This window comes from Lynx canadensis, chromosome A2 (genome assembly GCF_007474595.2).
Source record: "Lynx canadensis isolate LIC74 chromosome A2, mLynCan4.pri.v2, whole genome shotgun sequence".
Lineage (NCBI taxonomy): Eukaryota > Metazoa > Chordata > Mammalia > Carnivora > Felidae > Lynx > Lynx canadensis.
In genome coordinates, this window is record NC_044304.2 from 128,679,886 (window position 1) to 128,690,383 (window position 10,498).

General features: G+C 34.1%; 1 non-coding gene across 1 annotated transcript; it reads right to left on the minus strand.

The window, feature by feature from the left end:
* Positions 1–9,958: 9,958 nt before the first annotated feature.
* On the minus strand, positions 9,959–10,061 carry LOC115509494. The gene has a single exon (XR_003967388.1). It is a non-coding gene; the product is annotated as a U6 spliceosomal RNA (small nuclear RNA).
* Between the last annotated feature and the right edge of the window lie 437 nt (positions 10,062–10,498).

Below are 10,498 nucleotides of genomic sequence, written 5' to 3' on the forward strand. Positions count from 1 at the left end.
GCACTGACAGTGAGGAAACTGCTTGGGATTCTCTCTCTCTCCCTCTCTCTCTGCCCCTTGCCCACTTGCACGCATGCTCTCTCTCTCTCAAAATAAACAAACATTTAAAATTAATTAATTAAGTAATCAATTAAATAAAGTTATTGTAATAGAGGAGTGAGAACAGAACTCATTCTGAATCCAACTCTACTAAAACAGGTCTGTAGGGTTTTTAAGAGCTTGAATGAAAGGGAGATCATAGGTCACTTGTGTTTGCCAATTGAATTCATCCCAAAGGAAAAGTGAACTTTCCTCTGTCTTTAAGACAAGAGATAATTTAATAACTTGAAGCAAGTAACTACAGAAGTTAGGCTCCTACCCTCCCACAAACTGAGAAATAGAGACATTATCTGTCTTGATGATTACACTGCAAATAAAGGTTCCCAGGTCCTCAAGAAAGACATCCTGAGCTATAAAACTGGCAAGATGTGTTAAAAAGATTTACCTCTTAAAGGGGGTAGAGGAGGTTTATAATTATAGGTTTTCTAAAGTAAATGCTCTAAGGAAAGGCAAATCAGGAACCTAGAGTTTGGAAGAAGCCTGTCTAAATGTTAGTGAAGCTAAGGGGAACATTTTAAGGCCTTCTTGGTCATAAGGAACCACATGTTCATAAGGATCTAGGACTTCAAATGTTCCTATAGGGAATATTTCTTGAATGAATGAATCAATAAAAATCAGGATATTGATTCAGTATTGCTGCTATTATATGAAGTGTTGTTTCTCACCCTTTTTCCATATTATGACACACATATAAAATGCTAATATTTTAATGACTCTATGGATTAAGTCAACTCAGGGTCAGATTAGACCTACTGAGCCTCCATAAGCTCCCCCACCCCAACTACCCTGAGGTGTAACATCTCAGCACCCTTACAATTTCTATAGAAACTTTAGGGTAATGAGAACTATTTTTTTTTCATTGAAAAAGGTCATGTTTGAAATGATAAAAGATGATATCCATAGGCATTAGTACAACTTGTAAGAGGCAATGAAATTCTTAAGCATCCAGAGTACCAGGGTTAGTAAGTTGCTTCACCATCTAGATTTTGAAACTAGATCCTACACCTAACACAGAGGGATACAATTTATGTGATACAATAAGGGAAAACTGTTCCCAAAAGTCATTTCTGTATAGATTCTCAAGTTTTCCACTGAACATGATGTTGAGTTTTTCTTTCCCATTTAATGTTTAGATGCAGAATTATTGTTCCCTTTCCTTTTATCACTAAGGTCATTGGAAAATTTCTTTGGCTGTATATAGCATGATACTGGGATGATACAACTGATATCTGAACTCATCTGTTCATGTGTGGTTAAACCTTTGATGAGAATATCCAATAGGCATTCCTCAGCGTTCCTTAGTTAGAGGAGTAAGTACTAGAAGTGACCTTTAAGTTAATGGAAATAACACTTTATTTTCCTTACCACTATTATTAGAATGACATAGAATGATGCCTCAACTTTCAATCTTATTACTGGACCTCACCTTTCCTCCCCCAGTCTAGCTTCTTCCTGTTCTATCCAAACACTTCTTCATGTCCTCTTTTGGGACACACTATCTGTTCCAGCTACACACAGATCTTCAGTGTGTATGTACACACATTCTTAATCCCAAGGCTTTTTCTTTCCTGAAACATTTTGTCCTGTTCTTCAGCCTATCCAAATTCCAACCATCACTCAACCCCTAGACTCAACTCCTTCATTAAGCTTTCTTTTATTGGTCGATCTTTCATTAATCTCTCTTCTTCAAATGTTTATTGGCTATTACTGCCTATAGAATTTGATTTAGCATGTCATTCAGTATTAACACAAGGCAGATTATGATGGTCCATAGGTTTATGTTATGTCTACAGAATGAAATTTTTTTTTTCTAGAAGGCTTTAGTATTTCTTTGCCTTTCTTCTCGTCACAGTAGGATTTTAATGAATACCTGTTGAATGAGAAACAAATAAAAAAAGTCAGTGATATCACAATAGGTTTACTTTCAGAACATTTAGCAATAATAGTACTCTGCTGAATAGTCTTAACTTAAAAAAAATAAAGTGGTTTTTCTGTTTGGCATAGGGCTACATTAATATACCAAATATGTCCAAACAAACACAATTGATACATAAATATGTAACATGATTAATAAAAAAACTAGATGGCCAAATAAAATGGGCTACAAAAGAGTAATTCAATAAGCCTAATAATATTCTGTGAAGATGTAGACAAAATTTCTTCCTCTTTACCGTTTATCCATTTGTTATGTGAGATTATTCTTTTCTTCCTATTATTGTGAAGCATGTTCTTTCCTTTGTTGGCAAGAGTGTCAGATGCCTGGCTATAATTCAGTGATAGGACCTCTGACTACTCTGCATCCAAGATGCTCAAAAGAATGAGGTATAAAGGGGTAGCTCAGTCTGCTTATTTCTTCACTTCTTTCATTGACTGAATAATGCTGTTTTGCCCCTTGGTACCAGTGAGCTGTAATATGCTTTTGGGATTGCATATGAATCCATATCTAATATCTTACTATCATTTTTTAACCATATTATAAATCTGTGAATTGGTATATCTGTTATGCTCCTTTTAAAATCAATTTCAAATTATATGTTAGCTATCCACACTGTAACTTTTAAAGAAAATCATTTTTAATTATGCTAGATTAATGATTGCAATATTTCCTGGTTAAGAATTTCATTTACTCAGAATGGAAATTAAATTATATGTTAAAATGAACAGCTTGTGTTTTATAGAGAAAAGGAGTCTGAGTTTGGTAACATTATTAGTCTTTAGGATATATTGAAACGCCTTGTAACAAACAGTGAATATTAAAATGTGCTCTTATTAATATCACTATTATTACTGTTTTTACCATCAATATGGCATTTAACAACCTCCCTAATAAATTTGCAAATGTTTTTGTCTATCAAAATGATTACTTTCCATAGTAGAATTAAATGTACTTTTAAATATTCTTGAATTTGCCACGTAGTACTCCATTGTGTATATAAACCACAATTTCTTTATCCATTCATCAGTTGATGGACATTTAGGCTCTTTCCATAATTTGGCTATTGTTGAGAGTGCTGCTATAAACATTGGGGTACAAGTGCCCCTATGCATCAGTACTCGTGTATCCCTTGGGTAAATTCCTAGCAGTGCTACTGCTGGGTCATAGGGTAGGTCTATTTTTAATTTTTTGAGGAACCTCCACACAATGGAGTACTATGTGGCAATGAGAAAGAATGAAATATGGCCCTTTGTAGCACGTGGACGAACTGGAGAGTGTTATGCTAAGTGAAATAAGCCATACAGAGAAAGACAGATACCCTATGTTTTCACTCTTATGTGGATCCTGAGAAACTTAACAGGAACCCATGGGGGAGGGGAAGAAAAAAAAAGAGAGGTTAGAGTGGGAGAGAGCCAAAGCATAAGAGAGTCTTAAAAAATGAGAACAAACTGAGGGCTGATGGTGGGTGGGAGGGAAGGGAGGGTGGGTGATGGGTATTGAAGAGGGAATCTTTTGGGATGAGCACTGGGTGTTGTATGGAAACCAATTTGACAATAAATTTCATATATTTAAAATAAAATAAAATAAAATAAAATAAAATAAAATAAAATATATTCTTGAATTTTGCTGTTTTCAACTGGAATAGAAATACTATAAAAGAAATATTCCCTTGATCATTCTTGCTCAAACTGAAGTTGCATCTGAATATACTGAGATCAAAGTCTATAGAAATAGTCACTTGGGATAAATTGATAATTTCTATTGGTAGAAAACAAAGATGTGTCATAACTAGTTTTCTTAAACTTGTACTTTAATTACTCATAACTGCTCCTAGAAGACTTGGATCCATGTGCTATTGTTTTGAGGGGTGAATACTATATATTTTGTTAATGTTGTGGGTGTGATTTTATGCTCACTTAATAGATGTAGCTTCAAAGTGTTTTGCTACAAAATATTGCCAGAATAGTGGTTAAATAAAATTTTCCTCAAATTAAATCATACTGTGCATACAACATAATATCTAACCAATTTATTTCCAATTTTATCAAACTCATTTATAATTAATCTACAGGAAAATCTGATCCAAGAATTCATATTTATAGTAAACAGTAAATATTGGGGGGTGCTTTACTGAGATTTTTTTAATGTTGGTTTGGAAATTGGTAATATTTACTTTGACATTTATTAGACAAAATTAATTGAGATTGGTGTAGGCAAATAATTTTTGGCCATTTTATGGGTATTAGAGTAGACTTGCCTTTTCTGAAGAAAACCTGAGCCCTCAATTATGCCTGAGGCTTAGGGTAGTGATGCTGTAGACTATCTCATCAGATATCAGGTCAGATTATATATATATAAATATATATATATATATATATATATATATATATATATATACAGGGATGTCACTGTTTTCTTCTCTCACAGTATGGTTGCCCTCAGTTGGCAGCTAAGGTTAGCAGCACTCCAGACTTTAGCACAAAATAGAACCTCTGACTCTGAATGTTTGAAGTGATTATCGGTGAGGATGTCCGTTCATTTAACTAAATCATCTTATAATTATTTACTTATTTAATTAGTTCCAATTTTCATAAACCATCAGAAAGGCTTGTGGAAAATTTATTTGGCTGAAATGTGTGACCTTGCTTTGAAAAGAATGTTATTGTGTTTAACATAGGATTGTCTTCTTTTTTTTTATTCGGACACATAGAAGATATCTTTTGGGTCTCAGTACTAGAAAACATACTTTATTAGAACAATTTTTAAAATGTGGGAAATAGTAAAAGCTTACTGTAATCGAACTTGTTCACCTTTTAACTTTGGCTTTTAGTAAGCTAAGAGAAAATTATTTACCTATTTCTCCAACTTGTGGGAAGGATTACTATACATTTTCCTAATATTTCCTGATTTCGTTTTGCTTCCATACCCTTAGTTTTACTTTGACGTGATTTCCATATTTGGTTTCTCTAAATTATTTGGAAACAAGACATCATTCAATAAAGTACTTATTTACAATACTTCAGAAACTCCAAAGTGGATCAAAACTTACCATGGAAAAGAAGGAAAAATAAATGTCAATTAAGAAGAAGCAAGAAGGAGCTATGACATCTGTGGAATTCAAATCATGACAGGCATATTTAAATTTTTTTTCAACATTTATTTATTTTTGGGACAGAGAGAGACAGAGCATGAACGGGGGAGGGGCAGAGAGAGGGAGACACAGAATCGGAAACAGGCTCCAGGCTCTGAGCCATCAGCCCAGAGCCTGACGCGGGGCTCAGACTCACGGACCGCGAGATCGTGACCTGGCTGAAGTCGGACGCTTAACCGACTGCGCCACCCAGGCGCCCCTATGACAGGCATATTTAAACGACATTTCATAGTCTCAATCATCATCACAACCATGTAAACTATTATAATTTTAGCTATTATTACTGAAAACTTATCTTTTCCAAGTATTCATTAAAGTTCTTTCTATGTATTTAAAAATTTAACCCAACCATCTTCTGAAGGAGGCAACAGGATTATTCATAAGGCTGACATAGGGCAAATATCTTAACTGAGATCTTACTACTAGCATCTAGAGAAACAAGGATCCAAATCCACATATTTTAGTCCCAGAGCCTCTAATCCTAACATGCCGTGCTTTTCTTATTATCCCCTTTAATCAGTAAGGAAGCTGTATAAAGTTCTAAATGTGTAAATTATGTGATATAAGCCATGTGTGGTGGGGCTTAGATTCAGAACCAACCTGTAGAAATGGAATCTGTGCTTTTGTCCTCTATATCACTCTGTCTTCCAAAACACATGTTACGTTCAAGGAATTACTCTGTGCCAGTTTTTCAAAAATACCTTTCCATGAAACTTTAGTTAATGTAGTTATTTGAGTAAAAGCTTACCAAGGTGAAAGAAATTTGGGAAATATTGAGTTAAACAGTTATCTATCTCTAGAAATAGCTCAGAATCTTTAGTGTACTAATGCATTTTTCCAAATATTGAGTCATTTTTATTTCTTTTAACTAAGTATCTTCCAAGATGACTAACCTATTTGGAAAACACTAATTTGTGCTATATTTCAGATCATTTTATGTTTCCTATGACTTAGTGAATTCTCTGTGGCTTCATAAGGATCATATATAGAGCCTGGAGTAATCAAACCTGTCATGAATGCAATAATTTGGAGTATGTGAAGATTAATCAGATGTCATGATTAAGCCAATTGAATTATCAATACTTACCTTGTCATTAAAAAACCAGATTGGAATAAATTTTAGAGATTAACTTAATTTGCTTGTATGTTAACAGGACAAGAAAAATCTAATGAAGCAGTTTTCAAAGGGTATATAATAGGGGCTTTCTAGAGAAATACACTAAGTCATATGAAAAACAGAGACAACCATCTTCATTATGTAAACCAAATTGTATTTCACCTACAAAAATGGGTGTTTCCCCTGAATCATCTAAAATTATCTTTTATTTCTTTGATTTTGAATCAGTATCCTTTTGCAGGCTTCTTAAGATGCTAAACTGATTATCTCAACACTAAAAATCTTTGCTAAGAACCAATTTATTTAGAAATACTAAATGCACAAAAAAAAATCTCACTTAAATTTACACATAGTAATACTTGATTCTACGTAAAGAACAAAAGAAAAAGGAAACAGCAGAATGCTGATTGATTTTAAATTGAAAGATATTTTCTTAAAAAGCTCATGACTTTCTGTCTTCCTACTTTTTTTCTATATTCTTACTTTCAACAACTACAGACTAAAATATAAATGATTGTTAGTAAAATGAACTGAATTAATAAAAAAATAAAATGTATAAGTAGATAATATTGTAGAATTGTATCTCATAATATTAGATTTCCAGGTTATTTCATTAATTTTAAACTTCATGCACAATGAGAAACATGTAAATGATGCTTAATTCATTATACACCCTGAATCAATAGAATTCAAATTAATATTCTCTAGAAATGTTTTAGTTCTCATATTCTCTGGGCACAATCTTTTGGTAGTAGACTAAATGGATGTTTCATCTAACTCATTGGTAACTTAGATTAGTGGAATGTACTAATTCTATTTAATTGGAATATTAATTTAATTGTAACTTCCCTGGGCCTCAGTTTTCTTGATTATGAAATGGCAATAATTTTATGAGAATTGTTTCAGAATTATATTGCTGTTTTAAAAATTACCACAGGGACACCTGGATGGCTCAGTCATTTGAATGTCTGACTCTTGATTTTGGTTGTCATGATCCCAGGGTTGCGGGACTGAGCCCCATGTCAGGCCCTGCACTGAGGGTTCAGCCTGCTTAAGATTCTCTCTCTCACTGACTCTCCCTCTGCCCCTGTCCCCTGCTCACACTCTCTCTCCTCTCTAAAACAAGTAAAACAAAACAAAACAAATTACTACAAACTTAGTCACCATTTGTTTTATAGGTGAGAAATCTAGGCATTGCATGGCCCAGCTGTTTAGGACCGTACAAAGACAAAATCAAGGTGTCAGCTGGTCTGGGCTTCTGCTAGAGACTCTGGCTAATAATCTACTTCCAAGCTCATTCAGGTTGTTGACAAAACTCACTTCTCAATTGTAGGGTTTCACAATTTTAGGTGCCTGGTTCCTTCAATTTTCAGAATGAGCAGCAGTGCTTTAGGCCTTCTCCCATGCTTTAAATCTCTCTGACTTTATTTCTCTTTCCTTCTCTGTTTTTCTTTTCTTTTTTTAAATTAATTACAGTTTACTTTTTAGATTATTTGAACTCTAAATTTAGATTTATAGATTTAGATTTAGAGAAAAAATAAGGAGATAGTACAGTCTCCATACACTCTCGTTCCTCCCAGTTTCCCTGTTTCTTAACATCTTGTATTAGCATGAAAACTTTGTTACAATTAATGGACCGATGTTACTGCTATTTATTATATAATTGATTTTTTTAACTGAAGTCTATAGATTACATTAAGGTTTACTGTTTGGACTGTATTCTATGAGATTTGTCATATTTCCACCATTATCATATTATACAGATTAGTTTTACCTCTTAAAAAAATCCATGTGCTTCACCTATTCAAACCTCTCCTCTTTCAACCAAACCCCTGATAACCACTGATCTTTTTACTATCCCCAATAGTTTTGCCTCTTTCAGAATGTCATAACATTGAAATCATTGTGTATAGCCTTTTCAGATTGTCTACTTTCACTTGGTAGTATGCATTTAAGGCTTCTCTCTGTCTTTCATGACTTGCTATTTAGTGATAAATAATATTCTATTGTCTGGATGTACCAAAGTTTGTTTATCCAATCACTAACTGAAGGTCATTTTGGTTGCTTCCAAGTTGGGGCAATTATGAATGAAACTGCTCTAAATATCAGTGTGCAAGTTTTTGTATAGACATAAATTTTCTTTTTTATTTATTTTAATGTTTATTCTTAATGTTTATTCTTTAATGTTTAATGTTTATTCTTTGGAGACAGACAGAGTATGAGCAGGGGAGGGGCAGAAAGACAGAGAGAGACAAAATCTGAAGCAGGCTCCAGGCTCTGAGTTGTCAGTACAGAGCCTAATGTGGGGCTCAAACTCATGGACTGCAAGATCATGACCTGAGTCGAAGTCCAACACTCAACTGACTGAACCATCCAGGCTCCCCTAGACATAAATTTTAATTCATTTGGATAAATTGGTGGATCATATGGTAAAGAGTATGTTGAGTTTAGTAAGAAACTACTAAATTGTCTTCCAAAGTAGCTGCATTATTTTGTATTCTTAACAGCATGAATGATGGTGTCGGTGTTCTGGATTTTGGCCATTCTAATAGGTTTGTAGTGGTATTTAATTTTTGTTTTAATTTTATTACTAACAACATGTAAAGGGAGAGAATTTTTCATATGCTATCTTCTATCTATATATTTTCTTTGGTGAGCTGTCTGTTAAGATATTTGACCGACTTTTTTAAATTTTTTTTTTTAACATTTATTTATTTTTGGGACAGAGAGAGACAGAGCATGAATGGGTGAGGGGCAGAGAGAGAGGGAGACACAGAATCGGAAGCAGGCTCCAGGCTCTGAGCCATCAGCCCAGAGCCCGACGCGGGGCTGGAACTCACGGACCACGAGATCGTGACCTGAGCTGAAGTCGGACGCTTAACCGACTGAGCCACCCAGGCGCCCCATTGACCGACTTTTTTAAAAAAGGTTTATTTATTTTAAGAGAGAGATAGAACAGGGGAGGGTCAGAGAGAGGAGCAAGAATCCCAAGCAGGCTCTGCCCTGTCAGCCCACAGCCCAACACAGGGCTCAAACTCACTAACCATGAGATCATGACCTGAACCGAAATCAAGAGTCAGATGCTTAACCAACTGAGCTACCCAGGAACCCCTGACACATTTTTAAAGTCAGGTTTTAAAAAAAATTGTTGAATTTTAAGAGTTATTTGTGTATTTTGGATAATAGTCTTTATCAGATATGTCTTTTGCAAAGATTTCTTCCCAATCTGTGGCTTGTCTTTTTATTTTCTTGACAGTGTCTTTCACAGAGCAGATACTTTTAATTTTAATGAAGTCCAACATATCAATTATTTCTCTAATGGAGCATGGTGTTGCATTTAAAAGTGGTCAACATACTCTAGATCATCTAGGTTTTCTCCTATGTTATCTTCTAGGAGTTTTACCGTTTTGCATTTTACATATAGGTCTGTGATTCACCTTATGTTAATTTTTGTGAAGGGGTAAGGTTTGTGTCTAGATCTATTTTATTGCATGTGGATATCCAGTTGTTCTAGCACCATTTGTTGAAAGAACTATCTTTGTTCCATTTAATTGCCTTTGCTCCTTTGTCAAAGACCAGTTGACTCTGTTTATGTGGGTCTATTCTAGATTCTCTATTTCTTTGATCTATTTGTCCATTCTTTAGTCACTACCATAATGTCTTGATTATTATAGTTTTATAGTAAGTCTTCCTTATGCAGGGGTCATGCTATTCGTCTGTTGATCATTCCAATTTTACTATATGTGGTGCCAAACCGAGCCCTAGTAAGTCTTGAAGTTAGTGTCAGCCTTACCACTTGTTCATCTTCAATACTATGTTGGTAATTCTGGATCTTTTTACTTCCTAAATAACCTTTAAAATCTGTTTCTCAATACTCACAAAATAACTAGCTGGGATTTTTATTGGGATTGCATTGAGTCTATACATCAAATGTTGGGAAAAATTTATATCGTGACAATATTGAGTTTTCCTACCCTTGAACATGGAATATTTCTCCATATACTTAGCTTTTCTTTGATTTACTTCATCAGAGTTTGTAGTTTTCTTTATTTACTTTTTTCTTTACTTACAGCTGTTTATATTTTGTTAGATTTACACCTAAGTATTTCACATTTGGAGTACTGGTGTAAATAATGTGTTTAAATTCAAATTCTGTCTATTCATTGCAGGTATATGGGAAAATAATTGACTTTTG